Source organism: Choloepus didactylus, chromosome 5 (genome assembly GCF_015220235.1).
Source record: "Choloepus didactylus isolate mChoDid1 chromosome 5, mChoDid1.pri, whole genome shotgun sequence".
In the NCBI taxonomy this organism is placed as follows: Eukaryota; Metazoa; Chordata; class Mammalia; order Pilosa; family Megalonychidae; genus Choloepus; species Choloepus didactylus.
Genome location: NC_051311.1, coordinates 50,305,928 through 50,332,613, shown reverse-complemented (window position 1 = coordinate 50,332,613; position 26,686 = coordinate 50,305,928). Strand labels below are relative to the sequence as shown.

The 26,686-nt window shown below is 38.1% G+C and overlaps 1 protein-coding gene and 2 pseudogenes across 3 annotated transcripts in view; 2 read left to right on the top strand and 1 right to left on the bottom strand.

The window, feature by feature from the left end:
• The window catches only part of SLC37A3 (solute carrier family 37 member 3), a 156,900-nt gene that overhangs the window by 112,449 nt on the left and 17,765 nt on the right, over window positions 1-26,686 (bottom strand). The gene's annotated exons all lie outside the window — the stretch shown is intronic.
• LOC119534021 lies at window positions 340-1,201 on the top strand (annotated as a pseudogene).
• On the top strand, window positions 5,677-8,146 carry LOC119534741 (annotated as a pseudogene).

Sequence of the window (26,686 nt, the reverse complement as noted above, 5' to 3'; positions counted from 1 at the left end):
AGTCCTTTGATGCACAAAAGTGTTTAATTTTTATGAGGGTCCTTTTATCTATTTTTTTTCTTCTGCTGTTTGTGCTTTGGCTGTAAAGTGTAAGAAACCACTGCCTAACACAAAGTCAGAAAGATGCATACCTACATTTTCTTCCTGGAGTTTTATAGTTTTGGTTCTTATATTCAGATCTTTGTTCCATTTTGAGTTAATTTTTGTATATGGTGTGAAGTAGGGTTCTACCTTCTTTCTTTTGTACATGGATATCCAGTTTTTCCCAGAACCATTTGTTGAAGACACTGTTCTTTCCCAATAAAGTGGTCTTTGCCCCCTTGTTAAAATTAAGTTGGGATGGCATCCAGCTGCAAGATTGGTCCATCTGTCCTCAACAGCGACCTAGCCAACTTAGGAGCAGAGTGCCTCCAGATGCTGGACTCCAGGGCCAATTATCTGCACCTGGATGTTACTAATGGCCAGGCACCCTGCTTTTCAGGGAGGTCAGTTTTTTGTAAAGCAACTAGACAAGATTAAATTTGGTTGAATGAATGAGTGAATGACTTGATACCTGTTAGTAATTGATCATAATGGGAGGGATCTTAAGAAATCTTTTTTGCCCCCTCCCAGTATTATGACAGACCCTGAGTTTATCAAGGCATTTTGTTCCCAACATCACCTTTGGTCACCCTGTGGTAGAAAGCCTCTGAAAGCAGCTAGGCCAGGACCCTTTCTTTGACATGCACATGATGGTGTCCAGGCTGGAACACTGGGTAAAGCCAACGGCTGTAGCAGGAGCCAACCTATATACCTTTCATCTTGAGGCTACTGAGAACCCAGAAGCTTTGATCAGAGACATTCGGGAGAATGGGATGAAGGTTGGCTTGGCCAACAAAGCAGGAACTACAGTTGAGTATTTGGCACCATGGGCTAATCAGATAGGTATGCCCTTGGTTATGACAATAGAACCCAGGTTTGGAGGGTAGAAATTCATGGAAGATATGATGCCAAAGGTTCACTGACTAAGGACCCAATTCCCATCTTTGGACATAGAGGTTAACGGTCAGTAAGTCCTGACACTGTCCATAAATGTGCAGAGGCAGGAACTAACATGATTGTGTCTGGCAGTGCCATTATGAGAAGTGAAGACCCCAGATCTGTGATCATCCTGTTGAGAAATGTTTGCTCAAAAGCTGCTCAGAAACATTCTCTTGATTGATGAAACCTCAAAGAGTCCAGTGTTTCTACTCATGAAATCTCCTTTTTATTGGAAAACAAGGCTATCTGTCAATTCATATTGCAATTGAAGCTGTACTACTTTTTTGAGAAATTATTCATTCCACTGACTAAAATCTATGGTGCAGAATATTCTAAGAGGTAAGAAATTGGTGTGTATATTAATAACTACATTTTCAGTGAAGGAATTTAAAGATTAGTGTGGAAAATTCTGTTTTTACTGGGAGGCTTGATTTTTATAAAGAGTAAAAGTCTCCCCACTATGTGGGATCTGACTCCCAGAGGTATAAATCTCCTGGCAATGTGCTGACTCTCAAGGACGAATCTGGACCCGACACTGTGGGATCGAGAACATCTTCTTGACCAAAAGGGGGATGTGAAATGAAACAAAATAAAGTTTCAGTGGCTGAGAGATTCCAAATGGAGTCAAGAGGTCACTCTGGTGGGCATTCTTATGCACTATATAGATAACCCTTTTCAGGTTTTAATGCATTGGAATAGCTAGAAGTAAATACCCTATCAAACTGCAACCCAGTAGCCCTGACTCCTGAAGATGATTGTATGGCAATGTAGCTTACAAGGGGTGACAGTGTGATTGCGAAAGCCTTGTGGATCACACTCCCTTTAACCACCATATGGATGGATGAGTAGAAAAATGGGGACAAAAACTAGGTGAAAAATAAGGTGGGAGGGGGGGATGATTTGGGTGTTCTTTTTTACTTTTATTTTTTATTCTTATTCTTGCTTTTTCTGGTGTAAGGAAAATGTTAAAAAAAAATAGACTGAGGTGATGATGGTACTGTGAACAGTTGACTGTACACCACAAATGACTGTATAATGTGACTATATCTCAATAAAACTAAATTTAAAAAAAAAGAGTAAAAGTATGGCTGTATTATTAATTTTTTAAACAAAAATGTGTCTAATGCCTAAGGGAGGCATATTAGCTACTATTTTTTAAAAAAAGGATTCTTCTACATTTCTCAAAGAACTTTGTTATTTCTCAGCTGTTTTCCAGAAACAAAGTCATTATGTTTTTACTGTTTCATGTCATTTGTGATTTGTATTTATGCTTAATACTACGACCAGAATGGAACATATGAAAAATCTAAGCATGGATCTGGCTGGGATGGGATAACATATTCTTATGCCATTTAAATTATCTATTTTTCACTTTTCCCCGTATACTTGATGCAGCAAAACATTTGTGATTGTGAAGACCTTGTGGATCACACCCCCTTTATCTAGTGTATGGATGAGTGGAGGAATGGGGATAAAAACTAAAGGACAAACGGGGTGGGATGGGGGGATGATCTGGGTGTTCTTTTTTCACTTTTATTTTTTACTCTTGTTCTGGTTCTTTCTGATGTAAGGAAAATGTTCATAGATAGATTGTGGTGATGAACGCATAACTATGTTATCATAATGTGGACAGTGGATTGTATATCATGGACGATTGTCTGGTGTGTGAATGTATTTCAATAAAACTGAATTTAATAAAAAAAAAAAAAAAAAGCATGAAGTCCAGGGCTTTGCAGGTGGTCTGTGATCTATTCTAAAATTTAAGCATAGATTTTATTGAGTGGAGGGTGGGGAGGAGGGTTCTCTGGGTGCTGAGAGGACAGGATATAACATAGTGATTTCTTTTTTTTCCCCATATACCATTCTTAAGGACATTAGATAGTGCTGTTTTGTTAGCTCTGAGAAGAAAGGAAAAGGAAAGCTTCTATTTGGAAGTAATATGGACTTGAATCCTGACTCTGCCCCTCTCCAGGTATTTGACTTAGCAGATCAGCCAGTCTCTTTGAGCTTCTATTAACTCATTTGTGAAATGAACTTAATTAAAACCTTTGCAGAGTTGTGTTGAGGAGTAAGAGATAATGATTTATATGTAAATATTCCAGTAATACTAGAGCTTAGATGCATATGATGTAGCTATTATTATATCAATTTATGTTTTGTAGGTTACAAAGTATGTTGATATAATCTCATTAAATCTACAAGTCACTCCTAAGAGTGGTAGAACAGGTATTTTTTGCTCCTCTTTAAAAAATGAAGAACAGGTGGTACCCTGGAAAGTATACATTAGGACACAGGATTTCTGGTATGTACTATTTTAACAAATGAACTCTTGGGAAGTGTGTTAGGAAAAGAAAGCTTCCTTTACTTAACACTGTCTTATTTCTGGTCTGACTTTACCTTGTAGCAGAATCAGATAGCTGAGAATATTCTGGAACTACAGATTTTGACCCCAAGGATATATATTTTATCACTCCATGAAAGACCTTGTGGGCTAAGAGATGACAAAGTAAAGAGCTTATCAGTAAATTAAAAGTTTTATAACTGTGCCCCAAATTATACTTAGACAACAAATATGTATCAGTCACTTGCTGTGTAAAAATATGGCAAGAAATAATGGGACAGTGTCATTAAACTTTAGGTTACCATGAATTTTGAGAAATAAGATATGAAAAAATAACAATGTTACATTTAAGCATAGAATAGAGCTTGCTTTTGTTTTTATCTAATATTGCAAAGTAAAATTCTGTTTCTTATTTTTTGTTTTTATTTTGGCTTAGAAAAGAGTTGTGCCATATATAGGTGGTGTTTTAATCAAATCAGACAGCCCAGGCATATAAAATAACTTTAATTAAAAAACTTACATAGATTATAATATGTGACATGAAAGAAAAATTTCAGTTTATTTCTTTGCCTAGACAACATGAGTTTATCCAGCTTTTGTTTTCTTTTTCTTTAAAAATAAATATACAAACTAAGCCACCTTGGCAGGTGATCTCACTGCCCTCCCCTCTACATGGGACCTGACTCCCAGGGGTGTAAATCTCCCTGGCAATGCAAGATATGACTCCCAGGGATGAATCTGGACCCGGCATCGTGGGATTGAGAACACCTTCTTGACCAAAAGGGGAATGTGAAATGAAATGAAATAAAGCTTCAGTGGCTGAGAGATTTCAAATGGAGTCGAGAGGTCACTCTGGTGGACACGCTTATGCACTATATAAATAACACTTTTTAGGTTTTAACATACTGGAATAGCTAGAAGTAAATACCTGAAACTACCAAACTCCAACCCAGTAGTCTTGACTTGTGAAGACAATGGTATAACAATGTAGATTACAGGGGTGACAGTGTGATTGTGAAAACCCTGTGGATCACACTTCCTTTATCCAGTGTATGGATGGATGAGTAGATAAATGGGGATAAAAACTAAATGAAAAATAGGGTGGGATGGGGGGGATGATTGGGTGTTCTTTTTTTATTTTTATTCTTATTCTGATTCTTTCTGGTATAAGGAAAATGTTCAAAAATAGATTGGGGTGATGAATGCACAACTATATGATGGTACTGTAAACAGTTAATTGTACACCATGGATGATTGTATGGTATGTAAATATATTTCAATAAAATGGAATTTAAATAAATAGTGAACAACAAAAAATAAAAATAAAAATAAACAATAATTAAGTTGACCATAAACGTGAGGGTAAAGCTCTGAACTCTAAATTCAATTCCACTGGCATATATGTCTGTCCTTCTGCCAGTACTATGATGTTTTGATAACCATGGCTTCGTAATGAGTTTTAAGAGCAGGAAGTGTGAGTCCTACAACTTCATTCTTTCTCAAGATGGCTTTGGCTATTTGGGACCCCTTACCCCTCCACATAAATTTGATGACTGGCTTTTCCATTTCTGCAAAGGCTATGGGAATTCTGATTAGGATTACACTGAATCTGTAAATCATTTTGGGTAGAATTGACATCTTAACAATATTTAGTCTTCAAATCCATGAACAAAGAATGTCCTTCCATTTTAGGACTTCTTTGATTTCTTTTAGCAATTTTTTGCAGTTTTCTTTGTACAAGTCCTTTATACCCCTGGTTAGATGTGTTCCTAGATATTAGATTCTTTTAGTTGCTACTGTAAGTGAATTTTATTCTTGATTTCTTCTTCAGATTATTGCTTACTAGTATACAGAAACACTACTGATTTGGGGATATTAATCTTGAATCCCGCCACTTTGTAGAATTCACTTATTAGCTCTGTTAGCTCTATTGTGGATTTTTCAGGATTTTCTGTACATACGATCCTGTGATCTGCAAATAGGGAAATTTCAGTTCTTCCCTTCCAATTTGTATTTCTTTTATTTCTTTTTCTTGCCTAATTGTTCTGGCTAGAACTTCCAGTATGTCAAATAACAGTGGTGGCAATGGGCCTTCTTGATTCATTTCTGATCTCAGAGGGAAAGCTTTGAGTCTTTCACCATTAAGTACGATGTTAGCAGTGGGTTTTTCATCTATACGCTTTATCGTGTGGCAAAAGTTTCCTTCTATAAGTGTTTTTATCAAGAAGGGGTCCAGGGGGCATCGTTGTGCTCCACCATGAATTGAACGGCCATCCCTGGCAGCCGGCTAAAGCTCCTTCTTTGCAGTGGTGGCCATGCACCAGACTGCACAGCCAGGTCTGCTGTGCAGGGGCCACCTCCCAGGGGCCCACGGCCTAAGGGCCCCACCACTGCCACTCCTCCTTGCACTGATGCCGCTACTGCCCACATCCAGAGCTGCTGCTGCCACCCCTGCCCCACAGATCCCTGCACTGCTGCCCGTGACTGTGGGGCCCAGAGTGAGCCTTTCCCTGAGTGAGGACTGAGGTGTGCCGGCTAATTGGCCTTGATGCAGAACTTTACTATGTGAGAAATGACCTTGTTAGTCACTATGCTCTGTCCTTTAACCCGTTAGTACTCAGTGAGACAAACATCCTGCACTTCACTTGGCATGCAAAATCCAAGGTTGAATATAAGCTGGGATTCAAGTAGATAATTTTGTGGCTATGGACATGCCCCAGGTCAACATTTCTGTTCAGGGGAAAGTTCCATGCACCTCATCAGTCGAGATTTCCTATCCTGGCAAAGTAGATTCTGAGGTTATGATACTAATGCAACTCAACTTGACATTAAATTCTTCAAAAAATTTTACAGACTTAATTTTTAATCAAAGTAAAACGTGCTAGGAAAAAAATCTGAAGAAGTAAAAACTTCAGCCTTGGACAAAAAACTACGGCCCTGTTACATGCAGCTCCAATCACTTCTAAACATGTGTTTTGAATCAGTGTAAGGGTTTGCTGTGCAGTAATATTTCTTGCAACAGTAATAGCTGTTCTGCACCTTCAGAGTATGAAAAGGACTGAAGTGGATGACAACATCAATGGCAGCAGTCGTTCCCAAGTCTGTCTCAGCCATCCACCCAGACTACTCAGTATCTGAGAGCCAACACGCACCACAGTGTAACTTCCATTACCAGCTATTCTACTTTGCAGAAAAGGAAAATGTCACTCTTTTGGAAGCCAAAGCAAAGGTGAAAGATACAGCAATATCCAGGGAGAGGATAACTCTAAAAGCTGTACTCCAAGAAGGTACGTTTGGGCATATTTCCCATGGGATTTTAATAGATGAAGATCCAAATAAAGAAAAGCAAGCATATGTAAAAACAGTTAAAGATCAAGCATCTGATGTGGCCCTCTCTCTCTAGCTAAGCCAACTTGGCAGGTGAAATCACTGTCCTCCCCTCTACATGGGACCTGAAACCCAGGGGAGTGAATCTCCCTGGCAATGTGGAATACGACCCCCAGGAAGGAATCTAGACCCGGCACCATGGGATGAAGAACATCTTCTTAACCAAAAGGGGAATGTGAAAGGAAACAAAATAAGCTTCAGTGGCAGAGAGATTCCAAAAGGAGCCGAGACGTCACTCTGGTGGGCACTCTTACGCACAATACAGACAATTTTTTTTAGATTCTAATGAATTGGAATAGCTAGCAGTAAATACCTGAAACTATCAAACTACAACCCAGAACCCCTGAATCTTGAAGATGATTGTATAAAAATGTAGCTTATGAGCAGTGACAATGTGATTGGGAAAGCCATATGGACCACACTCCCCTTTGTTCAGTGTATGGATAGATGAGTAGAAAAATGGGGGAGGAAAAAAAAAAAAACAAAACCAAAACCAAAACCAAAAAAAACACCCAGTGTTCTTTTTTATTTTAATTGTTCTTTTTCACTTTAATTTTTATTCTTATTATTTTTGTCTGTGTGGTAATGAAAATGTTCAAAAATTAATTTTGGTGATGAACACACAACTATGTAACGGTACTGTGAACAACTGAATGTACGCTTTGTATGACTGCATGGTATGTGAATATATCTCAATAAAACTGAATTTAAAACAAAAGATCATCTGAAATTCAGGTGACGATGCGCAATGAAAGTTGTAAGCTATGTGGTCTTCATCACAGAAATCTTCCTATTACTCACGTATGTACAAAAGGAGAAAACCCCATGGTGCTATTGCTTTACATGAACTGGGGGAATCTTAAAATTGTTCTTAAGGCAGTGCAAATTAGAAGAGGCCAATAATCCTCAGGCAATTTTTCAACAAGACCTGGTACACATGGCTATTCATATTGCCTGGGGCATGAGCTATCTGGCCAGAAGGGAAGTCACGCACAAAGATCTAGCTGCTAGGAATTGTGTCACTGATGATACACTTCAAGTTAAGATCACAGACAGTGCCCTCTCCAGAGATCTGTTGCCCATGAACCTATCACTGAGGGACAATGAAAACAGGCCAGTTCACTTAATGGCTCTTGAAAGACTAGTTAATATGTTTTCTAGTGCTCAATAATGTGTAGGCCTTCAGAGTGACGCTGTGGGAACTCATGACTCTGGGCCAAACACCATATGAGAACACTGATCACTCTGAGACGGCCATATACCTGAGAGATGGTTACCAAATAGCCCAATCAACCACCCTGATAAATATTTGCTGTGATAGGCTATTGCTGGGTCTTGGATCCAGAGGGGAGACATAAATTCACAGAGTTCCATGCAGCCCTGGGAGTCTATGTGTGACCCTCCTCTCAAAATCTTAGCAACATGGTTGCTGCAAAGGAGAGGCTAGGCCTCCCTATGGTTGTGCCTAAGAGCCTCCTCCCGAATGCCTCTTTGTTGCTCAGATGTGGCCCTGTCTCTCTACCTAAGCCAACTCGAAAGGTGAAATCACTGCCCTCCCCCCTATGTGGGATCAGACACCCAGGGGAGTGAATCTCCCTGGCAACGTGGAATACAACTCCCGGGGAGGAATGTAGACCTGGCATCGTGGGACGGAGAACATCTTCTTGACCAAAAGGGGGATGTGAAAGGAAATGAAATAAGCTTCAGTGGCAGAGAGATTCCAAAAGGAGCCGAGAGGTCACTCTGGTGGGCACTCTTATGCACACTTTAGACAACCCTTTTTAGGTTCTAAAGAATTGGGGTAGCTGGTGGTGGATACCTGAAACTATCAAACTACAACCCAGAACCCATGAATCTCGAAGACAGTTGTATAAAAATGTAGCTTATGAGGGGTGACAATGGGATTGGGAAAGCCATAAGGACCACAATCCACTTTGTCTAGTTTACGGATGGATGAGTAGAAAAATAGGGGAAGGAAACAAACAGACAAAGGTACCCAGTGTTCTTTTTTACTTCAATTGCTCTTTTTCACTCTATTATTCTTGTTATTTTTGTGTGTGTGCTAATGAAGGTGTCAGGGATTGATTTGGGTGATGAATGTACCACTATGTAATGGTACTGCAAACAATCGAAAGTACGATTTGTTTTGTAAAAAAAAAAAAAAAAAAAAAAATCTTAGCAACATCAGAAGATGCCTAGCAGGGCTCATTTGGAGCCAGTCATGGATGCTTCATGTATAACACAATGCCGGGTAGGCGGGGCAAGATGGCAGACTGGTGAGCTGTAAGTTTTAGTTACTCCTCCAGGAAAGTAGGTAAAAAGCCAGGAACTGCGTGGACTGGACACCACAGAGCAATCTGTCTTTGGGCATACTTCATACAACACTCATGAAAATGTCGAACTGCTGAGATCAGCGAAATCTGTAAGTTTTTGCGGCCAGGGGACCCGCGCCCCTCCCTGCCAGGCTCAGTCCCGTGGGAGGAGGGGCTGCCAGCTCCGGGAAGGAGAAGGGAGAACTGCAGTGGTAGCCCTTCTCGGAAACTCATTCTACTGATCCAGACTCCAACCATAGATAGACTGAGACCAGACACCAGAGAATCTGAGAGCTGCCAGCCCAGCAGAGAGGAGACAGGCATAGAAAAAAAAAAAAATAACACGAAAAACTCCAAAATAAAAGCAGAGGATTTTTGGAGTTCTGGTGAACACAGAAAGAGGAAGGGCGGAGCTCAGGCCTTGAGGCGCATATGCAAATCCCGAAGAAAAGCTGATCTCTCTGCCCTGTGGACCATTCCTTAATGGCCCTGGTTGCTTTGTCTCTTAGCATTTCAATAACCCATTAGATCTCTGAGGAGGGCCCTTTTTTTTTTTTTTTAATCCTTTTTTCCTTTTCTAAAACAATTACTCTAAGAAGCCCAATACAGAAAGCTTCAAAGAATTGCAATTTGGGCACGTCAAGTCAAGAGCAGAACTAAGAGAGCTCTGAGACAAAAGGCAATAATCCAGTGGCTGAGAAAATTCACTAAACACCACAACTTCCCAAGAAAAGGGGGGTGTCCGCTCACAGCCACCATCCTGGTGGACAGGAAACACTCCTGCCCATCGCCAGCCCCATAGCCCAGAGCTGCCCCAGACAACCCAGTGTGACGGAAGTGCTTCAAATAACAGGCACACACCACAAAACTGGGCGTGGACATTAGCCTTCCCTGCAACCTCAGCTGATTGTCCCAGAGCTGGGAAGGTGGAGCAGTGTGAATTAACAAAGCCCCATTCAGCCATCATTTGAGCAGACTGGGAGCCTCCCTACACAGCCCAGCAGCCCAGAACTGCCCTGGGGGGACGGCACTCACCTGTGACATAGCACAGTCATCCCTCAACAGAGGACCCGGGGTGCACGGCCTGGAAGAGGGGCCCACTTGCAAGTCGCAGGAGCCATACGCCAATACCAAAGACTTGTGGGTCAGTGGCAGAGACAAACTGTGGCAGGACTGAACTGAAGGATTAGACTATTGCAGCAGCTTTAAAACTCTAGGATCATCAGGGAGATTTGATTGTTAGGGCCACCCCCCCTCCCCGACTGCCCAGAAACACGTCCCATATACAGGGCAGGCAACACCAAATACACACGCAAGCTTGGTACACCAATTGGGCCCCACAAGACTCACTCCCCCACTCACGAAAAAAAAGGCTAAGCAAGGGAGAACTGGCTTGTGGAGAACAGGTGGCTCGTGGACGCCACCTGCTGGTTAGTTAGAGAAAGTGTACTCCACGAAGCTGTAGATCTGATAAATTAGAGATAAGGACTTCAATAGGTCTACAAACCCTAAAAGAACCCTATCAAGTTCAGCAAATGCCACGAGGCCAAAAACAACAGAAAATTATAAAGCATATGAAAAAACCAGACGATATGGATAACCCAAGCCCAAGCACCCAAATCAAAAGACCAGAAGAGACACAGCACCTAGAGCAGCTACTCAAACAACTAAAGATGAACAATGAGACCATAGTACGGGATATGAAGGAAATCAAGAAGACTCTAGAAGAGCATAAAGAAGACATTGCAAGACTAAATAAAAAAATGGATGATCTTATGGAAATTAAAGAAACTGTTGACCAAATTAAAAAGATTCTGGACACTCATAGTACAAGACTAGAGGAAGTTGAACAACGAATCAGTGACCTGGAAGATGACAGAATGGAAAATGAAAGCATAAAAGAAAGAATGGGGAAAAAAATTGAAAAAATCGAAATGGACCTCAGGGATATGATAGATGATATGAAACGTCCAAATATAAGACTCATTGGTGTCCCAGAAGGGGAAGAAAAGGGTAAAGGTCTAGGAAGAGTATTCAAAGAAATTGTTGGGGAAAACTTCCCAAATCTTCAAAACAAAATAAATACACAAATCATAAATGCTCAGCGAACTCCAAATAGAATAAATCCAAATAAACCCACTCCGAGACATATACTGATCACACTGTCAGACACAGAAGAGCAGGAGCAAGTTCTGAAAGCAGCAAGAGAAAAGCAATTCACCACATACAAAGGAAACAGCATAAGACTAAGTAGTGACTACTCAGCAGCCACCATGGAGGCGAGAAGGCAGTGGCACGATATATTTAAAATTCTGAGTGAGAAAAATTTCCAGCCAAGAATACTTTATCCAGCAAAGCTCTCCTTCAAATTTGAGGGAGAGCTTAAATTTTTCACAGACAAACAAATGCTGAGAGAATTTGCTAACAAGAGACCTGCCCTACTGGAGATACTCAAGGGAGCCCTACAGACACAGAAACAAAGACAGGACAGAGAGACTTGGACAAAGGTTCAGTACTAAAGAGACTCGGTATGGGTACAATAAAGGATATTAATAGAGAGAGGGAAAAATATGGCAAACATAAACCAAAGGATAAGATGGCCGATTCAAGAAATGCCTTCACGGTTTTAACGTTGAATGTAAATGGATTAAACTCCCCAATTAAAAGATATAGATTCGCAGAATGGATCAAAAAAAAAGAACCATCAATATGTTGCATACAAGAGACTCATCTTAGACACAGGGACACAAAGAAACTGAAAGCGAAAGGATGGAAAAAAATATTTCATGCAAGCCACAGCCAAAAGAAAGCAGGTGTAGCAATATTAATCTCAGATAAAATAGACTTCAAATGCAGGGATGTTTTGAGAGACAAAGAAGGCCACTACATACTAATAAAAGGGGCAATTCAGCAAGAAGAAATAACAATCGTAAATGTCTATGCACCAAGTCAAGGTGCCACAAAATACATGAGAGAAACACTGGCAAAACTAAAGGAAGCAATTGATGTTTCCACAATAATTGTGGGAGACTTCAACACATCACTCTCTCCTATACATAGATCAACCAGACAGAAGACCAATAAGGAAATTGAAAACCTAAACAATCTGATAAATGAATTAGATTTAACAGACATATACAGGACATTACATCCCAAATCACCAGGATACACATACTTTTCTAGTGCTCACGGAACTTTCTCCAGAATAGATCATATGCTGGGACATAAAACAAGCCTCAATAAATTTAAAAAGATTGAAATTATTCAAAGCACATTCTCTGACCACAATGGAATACAATTAGAAGTCAATAACCATCAGAGACTTAGAAAATTCACAAATACCTGGAGGTTAAACAACACACTCCTAAACAATCAGTGGGTTAAAGAAGAAATAGCAAGAGAAATTGCTAAATATATAGAGACGAATTAAAATGAGAACACAACATATTAAAACCTATGGGATGCAGCAAAAGCAGTGCTAAGGGGGAAATTTATAGCACTAAACGCATATATTAAAAAGGAAGAAAGAGCCAAAATCAAAGAACTAATGCATCAACTGAAGAAGCTAGAAAATGAACAGCAAACCAATCCTAAACCAAGTAGAAGAAAAGAAATAACAAGGATTAAAGCAGAAATAAATGACATAGAGAACAAAAAAACAATAGAGAGGATAAATATCACCAAAAGTTGGTTCTTTGAGAAGATCAACAAGAATGACAAGCCCCTAGCTAGACTGACAAAATCAAAAAGAGAGAAGACCCATATAAACAAAATAATGAATGAAAAAGGTGACATAACTGCAGATCCTGAAGAAATTTAAAAAATTATAAGAGGATATTATGAACAACTGTATGGCAACAAACTGGATAATGTAGAAGAAATGGACAATTTCCTGGAAACATATGAACAACCTAGACTGACCAGAGAAGAAATAGAAGACCTCAACCAACGCATCACAAGCAAAGAGATCCAATCAGTCATCAAAAATCTTCCCACAAATAAATGCCCAGGGCCAGATGGCTTCACAGGGGAATTCTACCAAACTTTCCAGAAAGAACTGACACCAATCTTACTCAAACTCTTTCAAAACATTGAAAAAAATGGAACATTACCTAACTCATTTTATGAAGCTAACATCAATCTAATACCAAAACCAGGCAAAGATGCTACAAAAAAGGAAAACTACCGGCCAATCTCCCTAATGAATATAGATGCAAAAATCCTCAACAAAATACTTGCAAATCGAATCCAAAGACACATTAAAAAAATCATACACCATGACCAAGTGGGGTTCATTCCAGGCATGCAAAGATGGTTCAACATAAGAAAAACAATCAATGTATTACAACACATTAAAAACTCGAAAGGGAAAAATCAATTGATCATCTCAATAGATGCTGAAAAAGCATTTGACAAAATCCAACATCCCTTTTTGATAAAAACACTTCAAAAGGTAGGAATTGTAGGAAACTTCCTCAACATGATAAAGAGCATATATGAAAAACCCACAGCCAGCATAGTACTCAATGGTGAGAGACTGAAAGCCTTCCCTCTAAGATCAGGAACAAGACAAGGATGCCCGCTGTCACCACTGTTATTCAACATTGTGCTGGAAGTGCTAGCCAGGGCAATCCGGCAAGACAAAGAAATAAAAGGCATCCAAATTGGAAAAGAAGAAGTAAAACTGTCATTGTTTGCAGATGATATGATCTTATATCTAGAAAACCCTGAGAAATCGACGATACAGCTACTAGAGCTAATAAACAAATTTAGCAAAGTAGCGGGATACAAGATTAATGCACATAAGTCAGTAATGTTTCTATATGCTAGAAATGAACAAACTGAAGAGACACTCAAGAAAAAGATACCATTTTCAATAGCAACTAAAAAAAATCAAGTACCTAGGAATAAACTTAACCAAAGATGTAAAAGACCTATACAAAGAAAACTACATAACTCTACTAAAAGAAATAAAAGGGGACCTTAAAAGATGGAAAAATATTCCATGTTCATGGATAGGAAGGCTAAATGTCATTAAGATGTCAATTCTACCCAAACTCTTCTACAGATTCAATGCAATCCCAATCAAAATTCCAACAACCTACTTTGCAGACTTGGAAAAGCTAGTTATCAAATTTATTTGGAAAGGGAAGATGCCTCGAATTGCTAAAGACACTCTAAAAAAGAAAAACCAAGTGGGAAGACTTACACTCCCTGACTTTGAAGCTTATTATAAAGCCACAGTTGCCAAAACACCATGGTACTGGCACAAAGATAGACATATAGATCAATGGAATCGAATTGAGAATTCGGAGATAGACCCTCAGATCTATGGCCGAGTGATCTTTGATAAGACCCCAAAGTCACTGAACTGAGCCATAATGGTCTTTTCAACAAATGGGGCTGAGAGAGTTGGATATCCATATCCAAAAGAATGAAAGAGGACCCCTGCCTCACCCCCTACACAAAAACTAACTCAAAATGGACCAAAGATCTCAATATAAAAGAAAGTACCATAAAACTCCTAGAAGATAATGTAGGAAAACATCTTCAAGACCTTGTATTAGGCGGCCACTTCCTAGACTTTACACCCAAAGCACAAGAAACAAAAGAGAAAATAGATAAATGGGAACTCTTCAAGCTTAGAAGTTTCTGCACCTCAAAGGAATTTCTCAAAAAGGTAAAGAGGCAGCCAACTCAATGGAAAAAATTTTTGGAAACCATGTATCTGACAAAAGACTGATATCTTGCATATACAAAGAAATCCTACAACTCAATGACAATAGTACAGACAGCCCAATTATAAAATGGGCAAAAGATATGAAAAGACAGTTCTCTGAAGAGGAAATACAAATGGCCAAGAAACACATGAAAAAATGTTCAGCTTCACTAGCTATTAGAGAGATGCAAATTAAGACCACAATGAGATACCATCTAACACCGGTTAGAATGGCTGCCATTAACAGGAAACTACAAATGCTGGAGGGGATGTGGAGAAATTGGAACTCTTATTCATTGTTGGTGGGACTGTATAATGGTTCAGCCACTCTGGAAGTCAGTCTGGCAGTTCCTTAGAAAACTAGATATAGAGCTACCATTCGACCCAGCGATTCCACTTCTCGGTATATACCCGGAAGATCGGAAATCAGTGACACGAACAGATATCTGCACGCCAATGTTCATAGCAGCATTATTCACAATTGCCAAGAGATGGAAACAACCCAAATGTCCTTCAACAGATGAGTGGATAAATAAAATGTGGTATATATACACGATGGAATACTACGCGGCAGTAAGGAACGATCTCGTGAAACATATGACAACATGGATGAACCCTGAAGACATAATGCTGAGCGAAATAAGCCAGGCACAAAAAGAGAAATATTATATGCTACCACTAATGTGAACTTTGAAAAATGTAATACAAATGGTTTATAATGTAGAATGTAGGGGAACTAGCAGTACAGAGCAATTAAGGAAGGGGGAACAATAATTCAAGAAGAACAGATAAGCTATTTAACGTTATGGGGATGCCCAGAAATGACTATGGTCTGTTAATTTCTGATGGATATAGTAGGAACAAGTTGACAGAAATGTTGCTATATTATGTAACTTTCTTGGGGTAAAGTAGGAACATGTTGGAAGTTAAGCAGTTATCTTAGGTTAGTTGTCTTTTTCTTACCCCCTTGATATGGTCTCTTTGAAATGTTCTTTTATTGTATGTTTGTTTTCTTTTTAACTTTTTTTTTTTCATACAGTTGATTTAAAAAAGAAGGGAAAGTTAAAAAAAAAAAAGAAAAACAAGGAAAAAAAAAGATGTAGTGCCCCCTTGAGGAGCCTGTGGAGAATGCAGGGGTATTCGCCTACCCCACCTCCATGGTTGCTAACATGACCACAGACATAGGGGACTGGTGGTTTGATGGGTTGAGCCCTCTACCATAAGTTTTACCCTTGGGAAGATGGTTGCTGCAAAGGAGAGGCTAGGCCTCCCTATATTTCTGCCTAAGAGTCTCCTCCTGAATGCCTCTTTGTTGCTCAGATGTGGCCCTCTCTCTCTGGCTAAGCCAACTTGAAAGGTGAAATCACTGCCCTCTCCCCTACATGGGATCAGACACCCAGGGGAGTGAATCTCCCTGGCAACGTGGAATATGACTCCCGGGGAGGAATGTAGACCCGGCATCGTGGGACGGAGAACATCTTCTTGACCAAAAGGGGGATGTGAAAGGAAATGAAATAAGCTTCAGTGGCAGAGAGATTCCAAAACGAGCCGAGAGATCACTCTGGTGGGCACTCTTACGCACACTTTAGACAACCCTTTTTAGGTTCTAAAGAATTGGGGTAGCTGGTGGTGGATACCTGAAACTATCAAACTACAACCCAGAACCTATGAATCTCGAAGACAGTTGTATAAAAATGTAGCTTATGAGGAGTGACAATGGGATTGGGAAAGCCATAAGGACCAAACTCCACTTTGTCTAGTTTATGGATGGATGTGTAGAAAAGTAGGGGAAGGAAACAAACAGACAAAGGTACCCAGTGTTCTTTTTTACTTCAATTGCTCTTTTTCACTCTAATTATTATTCTTGTTATTTTTGTGTGTGTGCTAATGAAGGTGTCAGGGATTGATTTAGGTGATGAATGTACAACTATGTAATGGTACTGTAAACAATCGAAAGTACAATTTGTTTTGTATGACTGCGTGGTATGTGAATATATCTCAATAAAATGATGATTAAAAAAAAAAAAATAACACAATGCCAGCAGAAGCATACTTGTCTTCCAGCAGAAGCGCACTTGTCTTCCAGAACACTGAGTCTTAGAAATGCTTTAGAAATTGAGCTTTTTAAGACAGACTTAATAATGTGGAATATTTTCTAGATATCACTTTTATTAGGTTGAACTGAAAGGGGTTTTTGTCATTTTTTGGCCAAAAGATTTTTAAAACCTAGCGTCTTTAAACTTTGCACTCTTACAAAATCGTTTTAAAATTTGTTTAAACAGATATTTGGAATAGCTATCTTAGTGTTCACTGCTTTTTATTTTTTTCCTTCATGAAGGAAATTGTAGATGATCCATCTTTAAAGTTTTAAAAAATATTATTTTTATCACTAAACTTGGAAATGTTTTGTCTTCAAGATATAGTACTTTTCTTCAGAAAGGAAAAGCAGCATAAAAAGATGTCTGGTATCCCTTGTACAAGAAAAGGTTTTATTGGAGGTACAAACTTTACAGAAAAGTTCAAATTAAATTTTTTGTAATACTTAACTAGAAACAGAAATCACTCTTGTATGAAAAATTGCTTTTCTTTCTTTCTTTCTTTCCTTTTTTTTTTTAATAAAATGGAGTTCTGCTTTTCATTTTGAGAGAATGTTCATTACATCTTAAATTGGGCAGAAATTAGCTTTTCCATGAGTCAAAACTGGGTTTGCGGCAGGTTATGGTGAACAGTAGTGGTTTTATTTATTTTACACTCTGGAAAAGAAGAGAATACAATCCAGAAAGTGAGATCATGTTTCCAGGAATCCCTTTTATTGCACCTAGAGTAGTGCTAAGCACAAAGTGGGTGCTTGAGTTGGTATGGGTAACAAAATGTAAGCTAATAAATTTTGTGCTTGTCTTCAAGGCTGGCTTAAGTATAAAATTTGTCTTTTAAGAGAGACTTCAAATGGAGTCGAGAGGTCACTCTGGTGGACATTCTTATGCACTATAGAGATAACACCTCTTAGGTTTTAATGTATTGGAATAGCTAGAAGTAAATACCTGAAACTACCAAACTCCAACCCAGCAGTCTGGACTCCTGAAGACAATTATATAATAATGTAGATTACAAGGGGTGACAGTGTGATTGTGAAGACCTTGTGGATCACACCCTCTTTATCTAGTGTATGGATGAGTAGAAAAATGGGGATAAAAACTAAAGGACAAATGGGGTGGGATGGGGGGATGACTTGGGTGTTCTTTTTTCACTTTTATTTTTTATTCCTATTCTGGTTCTTTCTGATGTAAGGAAAATGTTCATAGATAGATTGTGGTGATGAACGCATAACTATGTTATCATACTGTGGACAGTGGATTGTATACCATGGATGATTGTATGATGTGTGAATGTATTTCAATAAAACTGAATTTAATTAAAAAAAAAACTTGTCTTTTAAAACACTTGGGAAAAAAAAAGCTTTTAAAAATATTTTTTTTTAAAAAAAGAAGGGGTCCTGGATTTTGTCAAATGTCCTCTTTCCTTCAATTGAGATGATCATGCCATTTCTTACCTTCATTCTGTTAATGTGGTGTATTACAACAATTGATTTTATTTTGAAACACCCTTGCAGATGTGGCATAATTACCACTTGATCATTCTTTCAATAGCATTCAGTTTGCAGTATTCTGCTGACTATTTTTGCATCTATATTCAGAAGAGATATTTGCATGAAATTTTCTTTTCTTGTGGCATCTTTACCTGGCTTTTTATGAGGGTGATGTTGGCCTTGGAGAAGGAATTAGGGAGTGTTCCCTTCTCTTCAATTTTTTGGAAAAGGTTGAGAAGGATTGAATTCTTCTTGGAATGTTTGGAAAATTCCTCCGTTAAGCCATTTGGTTCTGGGCTTTACTTTTTTTTTATTATTATTAAATTCAGTTTTATTGAAATACATTCACACACCATACAATCATCCATGGTATACAATCCACTGTCCACAGTATGATAACATAGTTATGCATTCATCACCACAATCTATCTCTGAACATTTTCCTTACATCAGAAAGAACCAGAATAAGAATAAAAAATAAAAGTGAAAAAAGAACACCCAAATCATCCCCCCATCCCACCCCATTTGTCCTTTAGTTTTTATCTCTGGGCTTTACTTTGTTGGGAGTTTTGGATTACTGATTCAATCTCTTTACTAGTTATTGGTTTGTTGAGATATTCTGTTTCTTGTTGAGTCAGCATAGGCAGTTTGTGATTTTCCTAGGAATTTGTACATTTCATCTAGGTTATCTAAGTTGTTGGCAGTTGTTCATAGCATCCTTTTTAGTCCTTCTTATTTCAGTGAGGTCAGTAGTAATGTCCCCCTTTCCATTTCTGATAATAGTTGCATCCTCTCTCTTTTTTCCTTCATTGCTCTAGCTAAAGGTTTGTCAATTTTATTGATACTCTCAAAGAACCAAATTTTGGTTTTGTTGATTATTTCATTTATCTCCACTCTAATCTTTCTTATTTCCTTCCTTCTGCTTCACATTTGGTTTAGTTTGCCCTTCTTTTTCTAGTTCTTCCAGTTTTGAGGTTAGGTTTATGATTTGAAATCTTTCTTCTTTTTTAATGTAAGCATTTAGAGCTACAAATTTCCCTCCCAGAACTGCCTTCTTTGCATCCTGTGTATGGTGTATTTTCATCTTCATTCACCTTAAGATATTTCCTAACTTCCCTTGTGATTTCCTCTTTAACTCACTGGTAGTTTAAGAGCATGTTGTTTAATTTCCACATATTTGTGAATTTTCCATTTCTCCCTGTTATTGATTTCTAGCCTCCTTTCATTGTGGTCAGAGAAGACACATTACACGATTTCAATATTTTTTTAATGTATTGAGACTTGTTTTGTGAGCTAATATATGGTCTATCTTGGAGAAATATTCATTTGCACTTGAATGTGTATTCTTTTGCTGCTGGATGAAGTGTTTCAATATAGTCTGGGGGTCTAGTTGGTTAAGAGTATTATTCAAGTCTTCTACTTCCTTACTGATCTTCTATCTAGACGTTCTATCCATTATTGAAAGCAATGTATTAATGTTTCCTATTAAAATAAAACCATCTATTTTTCTTCAAATCCATCAATATCTGCTTCACATATTTTGGTGCTCTGCTGTTACGTGCATACCTATTTATAATTGTTAAGTCTTCTTGTTGAATTGACCCTTTATGAGTATATAATGAAATCTCTGTCCTTCCTAACAGGCTTTGTCTATTTTATCTGGTAATAGAATAGATACCCCAGCTCTCTTTTGGTTACTACTTGCATGGTATTTTTCCCATGATTTCACTTTCAACCTACTTATGTCTTAGAATTTAAGGTGAGTCTTTTGTAAATAGCATATAGTTGGGTCCTGCTTTTTTTATCCATTTTGCCAATCTCTGCTTTTTGAGTTGAATCCATTTAAATTTAAAGTAACCGATAATGCAGGACTTTCCCCTGCCATTTTGCTGTTTAGTCCTTGTAAGTCTCATACCTTTTTTGTCCCTCAATTCTTCCATTAAGGCCCTTCATATTAATTTGATTTTTTTGGATTGTACCTTTTTGAGCCCCTTCTCATTTCTTTCTGAATATATTTTCCATATTTTTCCTTCTGGTTACCATGGGGTTAAAACTTATCCTAATTATAATGAACTTTTTTCGATAGTAACTTTAACTTCAATGTTGTACACATATACTGTTCCTATACCCCTCCAACCCCCCACATTTTTTGTACTTGTTACAAATTATATCTTTGTATATTTTATGCCCAAAACCATGGATTTGTCATTACTTTTTATGCTTTTGTATTTTAGCAACTGTAGGAAGTAAGAAGTGGAGTTACATACCAAACAATATAGTTCAGTAGTGGTAGCATTTATAATTATCCATATGGTAATTTTTACCAGAGATCTTCAATTCTTTATGCCTCTTTGAACCACTGTCTAGTATCCTTTAAACCTTTCAGTCTGAAGAACTCCCTTTACCCTTGTTTGTAGAGCAGGTATAAAGGTAATAAAAACTCACTCAGCTTTTGTTTATCTAGAAATGACTTAATGTCTCCCTTATTTTTGAAAAAAGTTTCACTGGGGATAAAATTCTTGGTTGGCAATTGTTTTCTTTCAGCACATTAAGGATTTCAACCCACTGCCTTCTTGCTTCCATAGTTTCTGACAAGAAACTGGCATTGAATCTAAATGGAACTCCCTGGTACATAACAAAATGCTTTTTGCTTGCAGCTTTCGTAACTCTCTCTTTGTCCTTTGCATTTGATAGTTTGATCAGCATGTAATGGGGAGTTTATCCTTTTTGGTATTCTTTGGGCTTCTTGGAGGTACATACTCATGTCTCTGGCTAAATTTGGGAAGTATTCTGTCATTATGTCTTTGTCTATTTCTTCTGCCCCTTTCTCTCCTTCTCCTGCTGGGACTCCCAAACTATGTATATTGGTACATTTAATGGTGTCCCACAGGTTTCTTAGGCTGTTTCTGCTTATTATAATTCTTTTTACTTACCGCTCCTCAGTCTCACTCATTTTAATTGTTTTGTTTCTGAATTCACTGATTCTTTCTTCTGTCAGCTCCAATCTGCTGCTGAAACCTTCATGGGAATTTTTCATTTCTGGTTTCCTATTTCCTTTAGTTCTTTCTCTGTATCTTCCTTCGTCTTCTTGAGCATAATAAAGATCATTTTTTTAGTCTTTATCCAGAATGTCCAATCTGGTCTTCTTCATTGATGTTTTCTGGATTTTTATCCTCTTCCTTTAGATGAGGATATTTACTGTTTCTTTGTATCTTGTAATCTTTTCTTGCACACTGTATATTTTAATACTCTAAAATGTTAACTCTGGGATTTATTCCCTCAGACATCTGTTTCTTGAGTTTATACCCAGCTAGTGACAGATTTTCTTCAGTATCAGGAGCTAATGAACCCAAACAAACCGAAGCAAAAAATGCCTTTCACCAACTTTGTAAATTGGTTTTTCATTGGCTGGTGCTCTCCTTCAGAGTTCAGTCCCCCTATCAGGAAGGTCAGCCCAAGGAGAATGCAAAGTGCAGGGTCCTCCCTGTCTTTCTGGGCCTGGGTCTTGTCCTGATATTGTGCTTGCTAGTGCTTTAGGAGTTTCCCTGTTCCTCTATTTCCCAAGAAGCAGAACTTCTCTCTCTCCCACGCATTCCACTATAGGACTTAAAGCAAGCATTTGCCCCAGACCATCCTCCACAATTGTTTCTTATGCTGTTTTCCTGGTCTTGAGCTGCTTTTACATAGAAGGCAAATTCTGAGAGGGCGGCATGCTGGAGAGGTGTTTCCCAAGTCAGTCTTTCCCAGCTGGAAGAAGGCCAGAGTGACAAAATAGAGTGCCAGCTGGCACCAAACAGCCCGGCGGAAAGGACGAGGGGGAGGCCAGGAAGTGTGCCAGGAACTTCTTCCACAGCTCGCCAAAGCTGCACTTCCTTGACTTGTCATCTGCCCAGCACATACAGCCCTTCAACTGTCCTCCACAGTTCTGAGGAAGCATTTTGTCTTTGAGTCTCTTCCACCACCTCTGGGGCAGGTTGGAACAAAGGCCACCCTCAGAGCCAGATCCCTAGCAATTCGAAGCAGCTATTCAAAAGCAGTGATCAGAAATCAGACCCCAACCCCCAACCTGGGTTTTGAGGAACCAGGTTTTTAATGTCCCTCCCTGGCACCAGCAAGTTATGTCAGGGGCTGGACCCCACTGCTGCCTGCCACAAGAGTGGGGATGGATGACAGTAACCACATGCCACGTGCCAAGAGAGCAATTCACTGGTATTTACCAGCTTGTCCTCCCATTCTTTCCTGGATGAGGCACTGTGTTCTACTGGACTCTGGAGTTTTGAAATAGTTGATTCAGACAGTTCTTGCCTGTTTAATAGTTGTTCTAGTAGAAGGACTGATTCCTGGAGATTCCTACTCTGCCATCTTCCCACAATCCATCTCTCCAATTCTATTTTTTAGAAGAGTTTGAAAAGAATTGATGTTAATTCTTTTTCAAATGTTGATTCTTCAAATGTTAATACTAATTTTCAAAGAAACAACTTTTGATTTCGATGATTTTCTCTATTGTTTATTTCTTTATTCTCTATTTCATTTCTCTCTGCTTCTAATGGTTATCATCTCCTTCCTTCTGATAGCTTTTGATTTAGTTTGCTCTTCTTTTTCTAGTTTTGTAAGGTGAACAGTTAGGTTATTGGTTGGAGATCTTTCTTCTTTTCTAATATAAATGTTTACAACAATAAATTTTCCTCCAAGCACTGACTTCACTGCATCCCATAAGTTTTGGTATATTGTATTTTCATTCCTTTCAAGGTATTTTCTACTTTCCCTCATTTTTTAAAGAGTATGTTAATTTCCACAAAATTCAGTTTTCCAGTGCTCCTTCTGTTACTGATTTCATTTTTCTTCATTCTTTTTTTCTTTCTTTTCCTCAGACTGTATAATATATCAATAGCCCTATCTTAAATTTTGCTAATTCTTTTTTCTGCCTGCTCAAATCAGTTATTGAAGCCGTCTAATGAATTTTTCATTTCAGTTGTTGCACTTCTCAGCTCCAGAATTTTTATTTCCTTTTTACAATTTCTATCTGTTTATTAATATTCTCATTTTGTTCCTACATCATTTTCCTGTTTTCCTTTAGTTCTTTGTCCATGGAATTTTAGGTCTTTGAGCATATTTAAGACAAAGATTTAAAGTCTTTTTTTTAGCAAGTCTAATGTCTGGGCTTCCTCAGGGATGGTTTCTGTTCATTTATTTTCTACCTTGAAGTAAGCCATACTTTCCTGTTTCTTTGTATGCTTTGAGATTTTTTGTTGTTGTTGAAAACTGGACATTTGAATAGTATAATGTGGTAACCCTGGAAAAAAGATTCTCTCCCTTCCTCTTGATTTGCTGTTATTCACTGTTGAAGGCTGTAGTCATCCATTTGTTTGGTGACTTCTCCAATCTATTTTTGCAAAGACTCTATTCCTTGCCACGTGTGGTCAATGAAACCTCTGTTCCTTTAGTTTGTATTCACCGTGTTTTGACAGACATTTTATTGAATGACAGCAACTAATATTAAAAAAAAAAAAAAAAAATCCTCTCTTGGTCTTTGCAGATTGGCTCTGCATTAGGGAACTCCTTTAAGACTTGGCCAGGCCATTTACAACTCTGCCTCATCCTTCACTTGCTGCTTGCACTGAGCCTAGAGATCACCAGTGGTGAAATTTTATGTCTTTTCTAGGCATGCATCCTGATATGGACAGAAGTGTGGCTTTCCAAATTCCCCAGTATACAAAGGTACTTCTGATGCCCTAATCTCCCAAAAACACTCTTTCCCAGGCTTTTCTCCCCAGGCTTTAGGAGGTCTATTGTATTTCTCAGCTCTAATCCTCTAATCTTTTGCCCCATGCAACTACAGGTTTTTTGTTAGTCTTACAATGTTCTTGAGCAATGCCTGCCATTTTTCCAACCAGAGTGTGTCCTGAATTGGGAGAAACAGAGATAGCACCTTGTATTAGTCTTTCAGGTTAGACGAGACAAACACAGTAACTGGCCAATAAGGACTGCTGTGCTCTCTCCAGAACCAGGGAACAAGGCCTCATACTGGAAACACAGGCTACCATCTTCAAGAGTGTCACTGAGCCATGGAGAGGGTAGGGCAAAGGCAAGTAAAAACGCCACAAAGATTTCCAACCATTTTAAGTTACTTTTTTCTTGATTTAGCATTTGCCTGGTTGTTGTAATTCTTTGACTCTCTTTCAGAGTTTGACAAAGTTGGTTCTGACAATTTCAGATTGTTTTTTGATGTTTCTGTGAAGGGACAGATCTTTTGAGCTGCCCACTCCACCATTTTGCTGACATACACTCTTTCCTAAATTTAACCAAGGAGACACAAGACTTGTATAATGAAAACAAACAAACAAACAAAACATTATTGAAAGAAACTAAAGACCTAAATAAATAGAAAGACATCCTATTTTCATGGATTGGAAGACTTAATATTGTTAAGATGGCAATACTATGCAAAGTGATCAATGGAAAAACCCATCCTAAAATTGATACGGAATTTCAAGGAACCCAGAATAGCCTAAAATCATCCTGAAAAAGAAGAAAGTTGAAGGACTCAGATTCAAGATTTCTAAACTTAGTACAAAGCCGCAGTGTTTAAAACAGTGTGGTATTAGCATAAGGACAGACATATAGAACAGGGAATAGAATTCAGAGCCCAGAAATAAACTCTCATCATTTATGGTCAACTGATTTTGAACAAGGGTACAAAGACGATTCAGGGGGGGAAAAAAACAGTCTCTTCAACAAATGGTGGTGAGAAAACCGGATTTCCACATGCATAAGAATGAAGATGGATTCTTACTTTACCCCATATACCAAAACTACTTCAAAACAGATCAAAGACCTAAATTTAAGAGCAAAACTATAAAACTCTTAGAAGAAATTACAGGGGCAAATCTTTATAACCTTGGATTTGGCAACAGTTTCTTAAATATGACTTCAAAAGCATAGAGGGAAAAATAAATTAGACTTCATTAAATTTAAAAAGTCATGCATCAAAGGACTCTATCACAAGAGTGAAACAACTGCCCACCGAATGGAAGAAAATAGTTGCAAATCACATATCTGATAGGAGTTGAATATCCAGAATATCTTAAGAACTCCTACAACTCAACAACAACAAAGATAAACAACTTATTATAAAATGAGCAAAGGACTTGAATAGACATTCCTCCAAACAAGATATACAAATGGCCAATAAGCACACAAAAAGATGTTCAACATCATTAGCCATTAGCGAAATGCAAATCAAAACCACAATGAGATATTACTTCACATCTACTGGGATGGCTTATACTAAAGGAAAAAAAAAAAATAGAAAACAACAACTGTTGATGAAGATGTGGAACTCTTGTGCATTTTTCATGGGAATGTAAATGGTGCAGCCATTATGGAAAACAGATTGACAATTCCTCAAAGAGTCAAACATAGCATTACCATATGATCTGAAAATCCCACTCCTAGGTATATACTCAAAAGAATTGAAAACAGGGATTCAGATACTTGTATGCTACTGTTCACAGTAGGATTATTCACAATAGCCAAAAGGTGGAAGCAACCCAATTGTCCATCAACAGATGCATGGAGATACAAAATGTGGTATACACATTCAATGGAATATTATTCAGTGTAAAAAGAAATGAAGTTCTGTTACATGCTACAACATGGATGAACCTTAAAAATGTTATTCTAAGTGAAAGAAGCGAGACACGAAAGGACAGATATTGTATGACACCACTCATATGAAATATCCAGAACAGGAAAATTCATAGAGACAGAAAGTAGATCAGAGGTTACCAGGGCCTGGGGGAAAGGGAGAATGGGGAGTTATTACTAAATAGATACAGAGTTTCTGTTTGGGGTGATGAAAAAAATTTTGGAAATACAGTAATGATGACTGCTCAACATTGGGAATATATCAATGCCACTGAATTGCAAACAAAAATAGTTAAAATGGTAAATTTTAAGAAATATCTATTTTACAATAATAATAATAATAATAACAGAATTTTAAAGGATAGTATCTCTGACCCAAACAGTCATCAAGGTATTTATTTGGTCCATAATGAATACAAGGAACCAAGACACATACTCTGACTTCAAGGAGCTTAAGCATAATACAAACAAATGAGACAACTAGAAAATATTTAAATATTGAGATATTAAACTATGTAATATATAGTATGCAAGAGTTCAGAAAAGGGAAATATTAATACAAGGTGGAAAAAAACTTGATTGAAAAAGTGGCATTTTATCTTGACACAAAGGGAGAAGGTGACAGAGCAAACAAAAGAATATGAGCAAAATCACAAAGACAGAAATAAGCATGA